This window comes from Cherax quadricarinatus, chromosome 9 (genome assembly GCF_038502225.1).
Source record: "Cherax quadricarinatus isolate ZL_2023a chromosome 9, ASM3850222v1, whole genome shotgun sequence".
Classification (NCBI taxonomy): Eukaryota; Metazoa; Arthropoda; class Malacostraca; order Decapoda; family Parastacidae; genus Cherax; species Cherax quadricarinatus.
Window position 1 is genome coordinate 50,528,668 of NC_091300.1, and position 12,143 is coordinate 50,540,810.

The window sequence follows — 12,143 nt, forward strand, 5'->3', positions numbered from 1 at the left end:
CTTTGGTTTTATTTTATTCTTAACTCATCTTAATAAGTTTTTCGTAAATGAAACAGATACATGATTTACTGGACTATAAAATGTGAATAACCCTTTCTGAAAATTAATAATAGTATCTTCCACTAAAATCTGAAAATGAAGGCTAAGAGAAATATAATATGGTGAATGAGACTTATCTGCTAAATGTCTGGCCCAATTTACGGGTCTGATGCACTCCCATGAGTGGGCCCTGCCCATATGTGATAACATCTTTAACTACTACATCTTTCCATTTTTTTCCCACTGGCTTCATTATGAAAGTTATGGTCTTTACGCCTCTGTATTAGATTCAACAGGTTTGGTGCGCGAGAGAAACGTATGTCAGTAAAGATTCTCAAATGCTGTACATGTGTCTTTTTCTTCAGTTGTCAGTATTATATTCCTTTGAACTAAGAAATAAAACATGCGTGCCTATACAGTCATTCAGATCGCGTCTGTAATTATTTTGAAACCGAGGCAAAAGAAATCACACACTAGATCCAAATAACGATACAACACTTAAGTTTAGTAAATTTGTGCTATCATGTAATAGAGTGAGGCTGATCTTTCTGAAATATTGTCATGTTTTAGGTCACATGAAAGGATCCAACAAGCAAACTGGCACCTTAAAGTTATGCCACTTGAAGTAGTACCAATATCTATATTGGCGCTAGTACTACAAATAAATTTACTCTGGCGCACACTTTCTTTCACCAGGTTATTATATCACCAAAATAAAACCACACTATATTGTTAGCAAATAAATAAAATTATTAGTAAAAAAATTATTGCTAAGAGTTGATTACAAACTTCAATTCAGAATCCACATTAAAATGACACAAAGGTTTTAAGTGATCATTTCAGTCTTATCATGGCCAATGCGACGTAACATGAACATTCAGTTCAGATATATAACAAAGTTGGCGATTAACCAATCATTAACTCAAAGCAGCGTGCATACGAATACGAGCACTGAGTGACTACGGTACTAGGTGGAGGGGTCGTCCATGGACTAGTTGGAGGGTGAGAATAAGAAAGGTTTTGTGTGTTGGGAGCTTGACCTTCAAATAGGTTTGTGTGAGCATGTTAGATCGAGACTGAGCAAGGTGACATTTATGAAGGGATGCTGGGAGTGACGATGTTGCAGTTCAGGGTATCTTTTGACCTGTGGTGTCAGCACGCTTCATGCAAGACAGCGACTGAATGAATAATTCGTTCATTTCATCTTTTTTTCGGGTCACCCTACCTGAGTAAGAAATGGCCGGAATCTAAAAAAAGAAGTTACTCGCTCTTAAAGTTGCCCGTTTGTTATTATTTTATTCGAATTAAATTACTTGATAAAGATCTGCGCTGAACTTGATTTACAACGTGTGTAATGATGTTATTATTCGCTTAATGTAGCAAATTCCGCTAAATTGATGCTTCCTCCTTTGTATGTTTTCCAGTGCATTTATATCCATTCTGTAATACGGTGACCAAAACTATGCAGCTTATTCTAAATGAGGCCTAACCTAACAACCTGAGGACTCCTATTAGTTATGCTTCTTGATATGAAGCCATGGATCTGTTCACTTTATTGCGAACACTTGTACACCTCTGTCTTGGTTTCAGATTACTACTAACCAGAACTCCTAAATCTTTTTCGTAATCAGCAATATTAAGATCTTCAGTATGTAGTTTATATATGACATGGTTATTTTCCTGTCCAATGTTTAGAACGTTGTATTTGTCTATAACAAACTGCATCTGCCACTTCTCTGACCACAGCATCAATCTAGTTGAAACTTCCTGGAGTGCTCTAATGTCCTCGTCAGAACGAATTCGACGGCCTATTTTGGTGTCATCGGTAAACTTTCTTATGTCGCTATTTATTACCTCATCTATGTCGTTTATGAAGATTGTGAACAACATGGGGCCCAACACCGACCCCTGTGGAACACCGCTCGTGACACTCCCCCACTCTGATTTCTCCCCATTTATGAAAACTCTCTGATGCCTATCTGCCAACCACACCTCTATCCAGGAAAAGTTTCTCCTATTCCGCGTGCCTTAATTTCCCTCAATAGCCTCTGATGTGGGAATCTATCAAAAGCCTTACTCAAGTTCATGTACTCAATTTCATATTCGTTACCATGATCTACCTCCTCAAATACTTTAGTGAAAATAGTTAATAAATTAGTAGGGCATGAACGCCCTTTTGTATAACTGTACTGAGATTCATTAATCAATATATGCCTTTCAAGATGATTATGAATTGCATCGGCAATTATTAATTCCATAAATTTTCTCACTATGGATGTTAAGCTTATTGGTCTATAGTTCGAAGCTAAGGACCTGTCACCTGCTCTGAAAATAGATATCAGATTTGCCGTTTTCCACTTATCTGGCACCATGCCAGTTTGTAGTGATATGTTGAAAAGATTAGCCAAAGGTTTGCTAAGCTCCTCTTTATATTCCTTTATATTCCAAGTCAGGCAGGAACGACCTCTCGTGAACCCATGCTGAGATTTATTAATCAAAATATGCTCTTCAATGTGACTTCTAATAATGTCAGCTATAAGTGATTCTAATAATTTTTGCACTATAGACGTCAGGCTTATTGGACGGTAATTTGATGGAATGGACTTATCCCCTGATTTGAATATAGGAACTACATTAGCCATCTTCCACATCTCTGGCACAAGACCAGTTAAAATGGGCGCATTAAACACGCTCGTTAATGGCTGACTAAGTTCCATCTTGCATTCTTTAAGTACCCTGGAAAACAACTAGTCAGATTCCGGGGACTTATTTTGTTTCAGTTTGTCTATCTGATAACCATGTCCCTCGTGACAGTAATATTCGTTAATTTCAGTTTTTCAGGAACTTAATAGTTGTTAATTTCTGGAATCTCATTTACGTCTTCTTGTGTAAAAACTTACAAAAAATGATCATTAAATAGAGAACACACTTCCAGTTCGTTATCCTTCAGCTATCCATTTCCAATTTTCAGAGGTCCTACGTTTTCCTTCACCTTCGTCCTGTACACTTGAAAGAACCCTTTTGGATTAGTCTTTGATTCACTAGCAACGCTAATTTCATAGTCACGTTTAGCTTTTCTAATCCCCTTTTTTTCTTCTCTTTTAAATTGAACATATTGGTCAATAAGGTTAACCTCTCGTCTTTTGATGGGCCTATAAATTCCACTTTTCTCTCCAGGTAAATGCTTTAGCCTCCTGTTAACCCATTTGGAATGGTTATTTTTTTCAACAAGTCGGCCGTCTCTCACCGAGGCAGGGTGACTCAAAAAGAAAGAAAATACCCAAAAAGAAAATACTTTCACCATCATTCAACACTTTCACCTCACTAACACATAATCACTGTTTTTGTAGAGGTGCCCAGAATGCAACAGTTTAGAAGCATTTACATATAAAGATACACAACATATCCCTCCAAACTGCTAATATCCCAAACCCCTCCTTTTAAAGTGCAGGCATTGTACTTCCCATTTCCAGTACTCAAGTCCAGCTATATAAAAATAGCCGGTTTCCTTGAATCCCTTCACTAAATATTACCCTGCTCACACTCCAACAGCTCATCAGGTCCCAAATACCATTCGTCTCCATTCACTCCTATCTAACACGCTCACGCACGCTTGCTGGAAGTCCAAGCCCCTCTCCCACAAAACCTCCTTTACCCCCTCCCTCCAACCTTTTCGAGGACGACCCCTACCCCGCCTTCCTTCCCCTACAGATTTATACGCCCTCTATGTCATTCTACTTTGATCTATTCTCTCTAAATGACCAAACCACCTCAACAACCCCTCTTCAGTCCTCTGACTAATACTTTTATTAACTCCACACCTTCTCCTAATTTCCACTCTCCGAATTTTCTGCATAATATTCACACCACACATTCCCCTAAGACAGGACATCTCCACTGCCTCCAACCGTCTCCTCGCTGCAGCATGTACAACCCAAGCTTCACACCCATATAAGAGTGTTGGTACCAATATACTTTCATACATTCCCTTCTTTGCCTCCATAGATAACGTCTTTTTTTTGTCTCCACATATACCTCAATGCACCACTCACCTTTTTTCCTTCATCAATTCTATGGTTAACCTTATCCTTCATAAACCCATCCGCTGACACGTCAACTCCCAAATATCTGAAAACATTCACTTCTCCCTTACTCCTACTCTTCAATTTGATAACCAATTTTTTTTAATCTAAATCATTCGATACCCTCATCACCTTACTCATTTCTATGTTAACTTTCAGCTTTCTACCTTTACACACCCTCTCAAACTCGCCCACTAACTTTTGCAATTTTTCTTTAGAATCTCCCATAAGCACAGTATCGTCAGCAAAAAGTAACTGTGTCAATTCCCATTTTGTATTTGATTTCCCATAATTTAATCCCACCCCTCTCCCGAACACCCTAGCATTTACTTCTTTTACAACCCCATCTATAAATATCTTAAACAACCATGGTGACATTACACATCCTTGTCTATGACCTACTTTTACCGGGAAGTAGTCTCCCTCTCTTCTACACACCCTAACCTGAGCCTCACTATCCTCATAAAAACTCTTTACAACATTTAGTAACTTACTACCTATTCCATATACCTGCAACATTTGCCACATTGCTCCCTATCCACTCTATCATATGCCATTTATTATTTGACCTAATTTCTCTTTGGGGTTTATATATGCTTTGAGCGCTCACGTTGTAAGTGAATAGATTTGTCAGAGCTTATTGTTAGGGTAGCACCGAAAGTGGGTTGGGCAAATGTTCTGTTAGTGGGATAGTATTGTAAAGGACCTGCCAAGCATGGGCCAACAGGCCTACTGCAGGGTTCCACCATTCTTATGTTCTTATGTAGAGAGAGGGAGGTAAAGAGGATATAGCTGAGAGAGGTGGAAAGGGTACTGTAGAGAGAGGGTGGTAAAGAAGAGAGAGATAAAGAGGAAATTGTATAGAGACAGAGGGTAGAGAGAGTTAGGTAATGATGAGATAGAACAGAGAGGGAGGCAAAAATGAGATAGGAAGAAGGATGTAAAAGAAGGAATTATTAGAGATAATGAGCGGGAGAGAGAAAGAGAGAGAGAGAGGGAGAGAGAGAGACAGAGAGAGACAGAGACAGAGAGTGAGAGAGAGAGAGACAGAGAGAGAGAGAGAGAGAGAGAGAGAGACAGACAGACAGACAGACAGACTTGCAAAGCTTCCTCTATGGTGACTTCATATCGCAGAATAGCAAGAATATCTTCGCTGTCTGGCTATTGTCCTAGTAGATACTGCAGTGTTTGTGGGTATACTACAAGAGGCAAAATACTTCTTAAATGTAGGGAGCCTACTTGCTCCCGGTACTGCTACAAAGATTGCATTCCAGTAGAAGAATTTTGTTGTAGCCAGGTAAAAAATCTCAGAAAATTGAAGGGTATTCATAATCCTGTGGTATATGTGGAAACAAGCCTGGAGCTGCAAGAGGAAGGTTCAGAAGTACCTCAGGGACTCCTCTCCTAAGATCAAGACTGCCCTCCTGAGCTGTGTTGTAAAGTCGCAGCTAAGATAATCCATCAAAGGGAAGCACTTCATGAGCTCCTCAAATCATTAGATAACCTTCAAGCTATTGTAGAAGGCCAGTGCAAGCCTTCATCAAGTGACGTAAGCTGCTCAGCTGATGATACTATTGACAAAGACTGGAAGTCCCACACTGAGTTCAACTGAGAGGAATATAATTGGTAGAATTCTGTCATTGCTAAGGCTCTACAGTTAGACAAAGCTCGAAACATCACATCTGGGAGTCCACCATACACACCTTACACACTCACCACCTCAAGCTGAACACATCATGAGGAGCCAGTCAACCAGTATCCTGTCGGCCAACATTAAAGGTGTTTTACCGATGCTAGAGAGCTCACACACAGTTTTGTGAACACTCGACGCCCCGACATGATAGCTATTGTTGAAACATTTTTGGACGACAGGACTCCAGAAAATTTTGCAAGAATTGCTGGCTACACCTCATGGTCGAGAAAAGACAGGCAAGGGAAAAGAGGAGGTGTTGCTGTGTGCTTCTCTAAAAGTGTACATGCCCAGCACATTGATGTTACCATCCCTACTCATCTTGAAATGATGTTCTTCAAGCTATGCATAAACACTAGTACCTCTGTACTAGCATGTGCAATGTACAGACCTCAGTGTCAACATGCAGACCCCATCAACTTCCTAATGGAAAACGTGGACTCCCTTCTGCTCCAACACAACTGTCAACATGTCATAATTGTTGGTGACCTCAACCAACATCTTATACAGAGGGACTTTGATGATCTTCTTGCGGTGTTTGCATACATGAGAAACTTTGTTGATTTCCCTACTCACATCTCTGGCTCCTCCCTTGACCCAGTAGTGAGTGATCTGGCAGAAGGTATAGTCACTCGACAACCCCTCGGCTATGTTGGATCGTCTGACCGCAAGGCTGTTTTTACAACACTTAAGACTAATAAAGTTGGTAGAATTACCGACAATATGTAAAGTAAAAGGACACAAGTGCAACTAATGTGACATTTTATTGTGGCAACGTTTCGCTCTCCAGGAGCTTTGTCAAGCCATTACAAACAATAAATGGACACAGAGGGTATATATAGGCTCAGAGTGAGGTACAATACTAGTGGTAGTAGTAGTAGTAGTAGTAGTGACAAAAGTTGTAGTGGTAGTAGTAATACAATATGGTAGAGCAATTAATTCGTACATTAGTAAAAGGATATAAAAGCTATTACTTGGGTAACATAAAATTAGGTTGGACAAATATAGACTGGATAGAGGCAGCTTATTTCAGTGTTCACTCTGTAATATGCTTTGTGTAGTATAACAGGAGAGACTATGTGATGGCAGGGTTTACTGCTTTCAGGAGGATTCTTGCTAAGACTTCAGAGATGGTGAAGCTGCCGTTGTTTTGTTTAATTGTATTCGAAACAGCGATCAGTGCTGATTCGAGGCACTTGCGTCTACGGAAGTTAGTTTCTTTGATCACTAATTGGGCGTCCCTGAATTTCATGAGATGATTGGTGGAATTTCGGTGTTGTACACAGGCCTTGTTCAAGTTATCGTTCCTACATGCGTAAATGTGTTCATTGAGGCGGGTGTCGAGGTTTCTTGCTGTTTCACCTAAGTAAATCTTGTCACAGCCTCCACAGGGTATAGTGTAAATTCCTGCGTTGACTGGTTCGTGGTGCTTTGATTTTGTCCTGGTTAGATCCTTTATTGAAGTGCTAGAAGCGATGGCGACTCTGGTGTTAGCTTGTGAAAGTACTTTAGAAACGTTCAGTGCAACCTGGCTGTTGGGAAGAATTATAACTTTGTTGGGAGTGGTGTTGGTGCGTGGAGAATTAATGATCTGAAGAGCTCTTTTCTTGCAGTCTTTGATGAAAAAGGAAGGAAAATGTAACTCAGTGAATGTTTGGTGAATGTATGAACATTCCTCGTCAAGAAACTCAATACTGCAAATTCGGTATGCTCTTAGGAAAACCCGATGATGATGCCTCTTTTGGTCTTGGTATCTTGACTGGAATAGAAGTGTGTGAGATCATTTTTATTGGTAGATTTCCGATAAACTTGAAATCTTAGGTTGTTGTCTACTTTGTGAATGAGGACGTCGAGGAAAGGTAGTTTGTCATTGGACTCTTCTTCTAGTGTAAACTGGACGGTTCAACTGTGTTGAGCCTTGCCTGAAGATTCCGAACATCAAAACGTTTGGAGTTATTACGAGGACGTCGTCCACGTAACGTAACCAAGTGACGCTTGAAGGGATGATGTTGGCGAAGTGTTCGGACTCGAGGTGTTCCATGTATAAGTTGGCTAGGACGGCACTGATGGGAGACCCCATTCCCATGCCGTAGGTTTGTTTGTAGAGCTTGTTATTGAAAGAAAATTTGAACTCTGTGTTAATTTCAACTGTTTTTCTTTCAATAACAAGCTCTACAAACAAACCTACGGCATGGGAATGGGGTCCCCCATCAGTGCCGTCCTAGCACTGAACTCATTCCACCTCTAAATGGACAGGATGGGACCACCACCTTCTTAAATCACTTGTCCAAGAAATGGCTGTGGGCCTAGTCAAACTGAGCACAAGATTGCTGAGAAGATGTACAGACCAGCTAGCGGCACCTCTAACTCACATTTATCAGCACTCCCTATTACAGTGTAAATGGTCGCCTCTGTTGAAAGAGGCAAATGTAGTCGCTGTTCACACAAAGAAGAGCAGAGCAGAAATTAGCTACTACAGACCAGTGTCACTCCTGTTAATCACTGGAAAGAACCCTTGAGATAATACTCTCAAGACAAATGACAGAGTTTTTCGATTACCCCTCATTACTCTGTGACCGTCATTAAGGCTTCAGGAAAGGTTACTTTGCTGCTGATCTGTTGTTAAACCCCTCCACTAAATGGCACCAGCCACTGGATGAATCCAAAGTCAGCTATGTGGTAGCACTGGACATTGCTGGTGCTTTCGACCGAGTGTGGCACCAGGGCCTCTTGGCAAAACTGCAAGCTCTGGGAACTTCAGGTTCTACACTATATCTCTTCAGTGATCACTTTCATGGTAGATCTCTAAGGGTGGTTCTCAGTGGAATAGAATCAGCACGACATCCTACTGGGGCAAGTGTTCCACAAGGAAGCGTGCTGGGACCATTGTTATGTAATGTCTACTTCAATGACATTCTTCCTCTCATCCCAGAATCCCATGCATATGCAGATGACTGTACTCAGACAATTACTTTTCCAAGAGAAGAAATGCCAGCTGCTCTAAGCTACAATCACCAGCTAATAGCTATATCAGCTTGGGGAAACCGATGACAGGTAACATTTCCACCCGAGAAAACAAAAGTGATGATGGTCTCTAGGCACCATGATGGTAATGCCGGAGCAGTAGTAAGTATGAATGGGAGAGTGTTGGTACCGGGGAAAGAAGTTGATATCCTTGGGGTGAAATTTGACTCCAAACTGACCATGAAGAACCATGTTGTAAATCTTGCGAACAAGGCAGCCAGGAAGCTTACAGCACTTCGCCGTATCTCACATCTGCTTGCCAGTAGGGGTTGCAAGATTCTGTATGACGCACAAGTACGCTCACACCTTGAGTATGCTCCACTTTCTTGGTTTGCCTACCCCCCCCCTCTCATCTGCAACTGATTGGCAGAGTAGAGAACAGAGCAAGACGTCTCATCTCTCGCCTGGACCCATCCTGGATAGATCTGTCATATCAGGAGAGCCTTCAACACAGGAGGGATGTGGGTTTCCTTACTGTTATGTACAAGGCCAATATTGTCAAAGCACCACACTTGGATCCACTTCGAGGACAGCGTGAAGCAAGCTTCTATACCACAAGACGGGCAGAAGCAGCTGTACCCTTCTCCAGAACATCATTTCATCTGAGATCATTTATTCCCAGGATGACTCGAGTATGGAACACATTCGTACAGCATTATGATGTCAACGAGATAAAGTCAGTTGATCAAATGAAAATGCTGGCCCACAGATGTCTCCAAAGTCATCCTGTTTCCTACTTGTATGTTTCATAACAATAAAAATGCTTTCAAATAAGCTCATGTTTGTAAGAGTTCTAACTTGTCAAAAAAGTTAGGGATCCTTAACCTAACCTTGTCAAAACCTGTGAAAAAGAGAGACAGAAAGAGGGAAGGGGGAGGAAGGGGTGGTGGTAAAGGGAGAGGAAAGGGTGACGGGAATGGGAGTGGAAAGAGAGAGGAAGGGATGAAGGGGTGATAGGAAGGAGAAATGATAGGAACGGAGGTGGAAGAGAGAGAGAGGGGAGTATGACGCAGCTTCTCGAGTCAGCAGTGAAAACAAATTAGGCAGAACTCCGCCTGAGGGGAAACAAGCAAAGGAAGAGATGGGAGAGAGAAGGAGAAGGAAATAAGAGAGAGAAGAGGGGAGGGAAGTGAAGCAGCAGTGTGAAGGAGGGTGGGAAATAAAGGACGTAATGGACAGAGGAATGTAGGAGAAAAGAAAGGAGGCGAGGGAGATAGTGGAGTGAGTGAGAGAATGGACACAGATAAGCATGGAAGTGAGAAAAGCAGGGAGGGGGGTTAATGAGTATGGGAGGGGTATGAGGGAGGCAAGGGTTAGGGAGGGGGTGAGGGAGTGGGTTAGGGAGGGATTAGGGAGTGGGTTTGGGAGGGTGTGAGGGAGTGGTTCAAGGAGGGGTGAAGGAGAGGTGAGGGAGGGGGTGAGGGAGAGGGTTAGAGAGGGGTTAACGAGAAATGAGGGAGGGGTGAAGGAGGGTATGAGGGAGGGGTGAGGGCGAGGGTGAGGGAGGGGGTTAAGGGTAGGATATGGAACTTCCTCATTTGCTCCACATCTGAAGCCGCTTTGAGATGCTGGGAAAATAGCCTATTAGGAACTAGTGAATGGAAGAGAAAGGTGAGGTGATGGTGGTCGTGGTAATGGTGGTAGTGGTGATGAAGGTGATGGCCGTGGTAATGGTGGTAGTGGTGATGAAGGTGATGGTTGTGGTAATAGAGGAAGTGGTGATGATGGTGATGGTTGTGGTAATGGAGGTGGTGGTGATGATTATCATAATGTTGGAGGTTTCTGTGGGGATAATGATGATAGCGATAGTTGTGGTGATGATTGTTAGGTTGGTGGTTGCTGTGGTGATGGAGGGTGTGGCGTTGGTGGTGGTTGGAGTGATAGTAATTATCGTAGTGATAGCAATTATAGTAGGCCTTGTTGCTGTGGTCATGGCCATGGTTGTGGTAATGGTGATGGTGGTGTTAGTAGTTGTGGGGAAGATGGTGGTGGTGTTGCTGGTGGTTGTGATGATGGTGACGGTAGTTGTGGTGGTGGAAGGAGGTCCCAAGCATCTCACCTGAGGTACAGATCAACCAAATACCCTCAGCAGTAAACAAGGAGACATTTACCACCAAATTCACAGCAAACGTCAAGCTCCAGTGTAGAACCCGTATCTGACAATGCATTTAAAGAATTTGGAACAAATGTAATTGTTTGCAACGAGACCAGTCCCAGATATGAGAGGTAAAATGCTATATATTTGTTAGTACATATCCATAGCGATTATTGCAGTTCGTGAGCACTGCGTAGTTTAATTGTTCTGGTGTTTTGGTGAGGGTAGCACTGGACTTAATCATTCACAGCCATGTATATTTTAAATAAGTACTTTATTCATTCGGGTACAAAGCCAGAGCATATTCATTGTAGATTATATTATACGTTGATGTGTTTTCTTTCAGTTTACACTGCGATCGCATAAATGTTGTAATGAGTTAAATAAAGCTTAGGGAGTAGAAACCAAGTGTTTCAGTCAACAATTTGATTCAGCATAAACCCGTCATAGAAAAGCTACTGAGACCAGCAAGTCTGGATACAGATTGTAACTCATATACAGCAGCCAAGGAGTGGAAGCACTGATATTGGAGCTTCACAAACTTCAAAGAGGAACTTAATCAGTTCTTAACTACAGCGAACATAAATTTATTGAGGATTCTACAACCTATGCAGATGTAATAGCTGCGCTACAGTGTGTGTACATGAAAATTTCCAATGAATTTTTTGCTAGAGACCTCTTGGTTACACAGTGGCAGCAGTCTGGTGAGACATTTGATGAGTTTCTAAGGGAATTGTGTACACTCAGTAAAGACTGTAAGTTCAAAGCAGATACAGTAGAACAGTATCGTGATGAATTATTCTCTGTGAAGTAGTCATCACTGATATTGCCTCACCACTCATTCGTCAACGGCATTTGGAGAATAAGCATGACTCACAGCTTGTATACAATCAGGCCTATTCATTGGACTTGCTCTATTATAAGGCTGATGCTTATTCGTCTCTAAGAATGCACACTACTCCACCAATTGTTTCTTAACAACCTCAAAGAAAGAAAGAAGTGTCAATAAGATAATGGTATACACTACCGATAAGTTGATAAGTTCAACACATGTGCAGCAGTTAAGTATATTTATTCCGATAGGTCTCGCTTACACAGTAGGTTTAGCCAGTTGAACACAGAGGAAGCAGCAGAAGCAGTGGAGATGAAAAGATATAATCAGTCCATCACCCTTGAAGACGTAGATTTGAGATGGTTAGTCCTTCAACCTGGA

At 41.7% G+C, this 12,143-nt stretch overlaps 1 protein-coding gene across 1 annotated transcript in view; it reads right to left on the reverse strand.

Annotated features, from left to right (window-relative positions):
* The window catches only part of LOC128686061 (adenylate cyclase type 8-like), a gene marked incomplete in the record, with an annotated part of 931,274 nt that overhangs the window by 639,767 nt on the left and 279,364 nt on the right, over positions 1–12,143 (reverse strand).